Raw genomic sequence first — 2,903 nt, forward strand, 5'->3', positions numbered from 1 at the left:
TACAAGCTTCCAGTTAGAAGATGAATACATTCTGGGGATCTAATGTACAGCACAGTGATTGCAGTTACCAATACTGAATTATGCACTTCAAAGCTGCTAAGAGTGTAGACCTTATGGTCTCACCACAAGAAGAAATGGAATTACGCAATGTGTTGGATGTGTTAGCTATAATGCTATGGTGGTAATCCTACTGCAACAGATCAGTGTATAAAATCAACACATTGTACACCTTAAACTGTCTCAGTGTTATATATCAATTATATTTCAATAGAGCTGGGGGAAAAGTTTGTAAGAACAAAAAAGCTTGTGTCTTCCACCTTGAGCATTGTCACCCTCCCTCTCTTAGATCTCTTACTCTGATGGAAGCAAGCTGATAGAATCAATCTGTCCTTTATGAGGCATCCCTGCAAAGAGCTCCCTGTAGTAAGGAACGGAGGCCTCCAAACAGTCATATAAATAACTTTGGAAACTGATGGCTCCTTTCCCCATCAAGAAGCCTCATGAGAGACTTCAAGCCAGAGGCACATAGAGAATTGTAAGGATAAAATAATATACGTGTATCAAATACCTTTAGCCACAGTAATGCTGCAAAATAACCAATCACAAATCCCTGTGGCAATGTGATAATCATTTCCTTAACTCACAAGAATATAGGGTGCAGCTAAACTAGGCTGGGCTGAATTAATCTTAGCGACACTCATTCATAACTGGGAATCAGATGGCTCTGGCTGACCTACAATTTTTTCATCAGAGCTGACTGGGATGATGCAGCTGTGCTCCACGTAACTAGCCTGGTCATGTTCTCTCGGCAGAAAATCCAGAGAAAATAAGCCCAACAGCACTTTTCAAGCCTCTATTTGCGTCATTTTTGCAAATATCTAATTGGCTAAAACAAGTCACAGGAATAACCCCAGAGTCAAAGTGGGAGGCCACTAAAAAAATGGTTTGTCATGGGACACCTGGGTGGCTCAGGGGTTGAGCATCTGCCTTCGGCCCAGGGAGTGATCCTGGGGTCCTGGGATCGAGTCCTGCATTGGGCTCCCTGCGTGGAGCCTGCTTCTCCCTCTGCCTATGTCTCTGCCTCTCTCTCTCTCTCATGGATAAATAAATAAATAAAATCTTAGAAAAAAAAAAAGAAATGGTTTGTCAGTTTATCTCCCTTGACTGAAGGTTGCTGATAAATTCATTAGGCATTTAAGAAACCTCGACTCATCTGCCATAAATTCATAGTATGACCTTGAAAATGGCTGTTTATGTGATGTGACTGTACTGTCATGAGGTCAGGAAAGGGGAATGAACGTAAAGTTTGTTTATGCTAGGAATGTACTTTGCTAAGGGATCAAATGCAAGATCTGATCCTTTAACTAGTCAGCAACTGTGACCAAAAGAATGCTATTTTTAGTACTTTTGAATACTACTGAAGTTAATGGCATTCAGAGAGAAAAGCAATTGAGTAAATAAGAAGTACACCAGGTTAGGTTTCACATCTGGTATGAAAGAGTGGTCTTCTAAGAAACAAATCCTCCTAGAAATAATATTGATAAACCCTGGATGAATTATTATTATTTCTGACTATTATAAAAGTTTATTTAATAAAAAAGTTCAACATGAAAATGCAGGTGACCTGATTTTTATATTGTAGTAAAACAGGTACCATGGACAGGGGACATGCGGAAGCAGTTTTCCTCTTCTGATAAACATGCCCATTGTTTATACTCATTCCAAGGCTTCTAACATGATGATGCCATTCCCTCGTATTACCACCATTCCAATATTGTTCTGTTGCCCGCTAGTTGACATCTCCACACATTCATCTATCACAAGATTGATGAACGGATCGAACCCTTGCAATATTCCTTGGACATGTCTGTCACAATTTCAATGATAATTTCTTGTCCATAAATTTTTTTCAACTTGGGAGGGTGAGCCTTGCTCATGGCATCAACTCAGCGAGCTCACAGATGCCCCCCTGGATGAATTATTTTTAAAATAACTACTACTATAATTATTTCTAAAACAAATAGTGCTCTGGGGATTTGACATGGGCATGCAGATTTTGGAGGGGAGTCAAAACTTGATGTGATTGGCAAGAAGGGAAGTTGTTGGGTGTGTGTATGTATACATCTGTGCATACAGACAGACACACGCTGTGCCCTGAGGGTAGGTGGACTGAATAAAACACCAAAATAAAACACTTTTGTAAGGAAGAAGCAGGGAAATGAGCCTGAGAACACCAGGTTGCTGGATGGCAGAGGTCCAGGAAGAGAGAGTACTAGAGAAGGGAAAACCATAATAATGGTTTTAAACTCAAGGTTCTGGATGAATCCTGAACCACCTGTACCTCACACAAACTAAAAGCCATTTGCATTTTTGGATTAAAGAACTAAACTGAGAACTGAGTTTACTAAAGGCATGATAGTTTGCCCATGAGGATAAGCAATTAAAATGGCTGAAATTATAATTTTACCAATTTTATATTCCTAAGACCAAGAGATGGCAATTATGTGGAGTAACTAGATCTCTCAAATATTGCTGTTGAAAGTGACAAATGGGATGTATGACTACTTTGAGAACTACATTTCATTTTTTCAAAACTTCAAACAAACATGATATGACCCAGCTATCCTGGTCCTAGGTACTCACTCAGGCAAATGAAAGCTTAGATATATACAAAGACTAGTATATAAATGTTGATTACAGCTTTATTTGAAATAGTTTTATTCTTAATAGCCAAAAAGTGAGAGCAATCCAGTGTTTATCATTTCATTAATGGATAAATGTGATATTTATCCATTGTGATATATCCATACAATGGACTACTGACACAATGATATAGTGGTTACCCTCTTGCCACAAGGCAACACAGCTCTGATGCCATTTCCCTCTGAGAGCTCCCATTGGGA

The 2,903-nt window shown here is 39.1% G+C and overlaps 1 pseudogene; it reads right to left on the minus strand.

Moving 5' to 3' along the window:
• Positions 1 to 1,710: 1,710 nt before the first annotated feature.
• On the minus strand, positions 1,711 to 1,937 carry LOC140628077 (small nuclear ribonucleoprotein G pseudogene; annotated as a pseudogene).
• Positions 1,938 to 2,903: the final 966 nt, after the last annotated feature.

Source organism: Canis lupus, chromosome X, assembly GCF_048164855.1.
Source record: "Canis lupus baileyi chromosome X, mCanLup2.hap1, whole genome shotgun sequence".
Taxonomy (NCBI): Eukaryota; Metazoa; Chordata; class Mammalia; order Carnivora; family Canidae; genus Canis; species Canis lupus.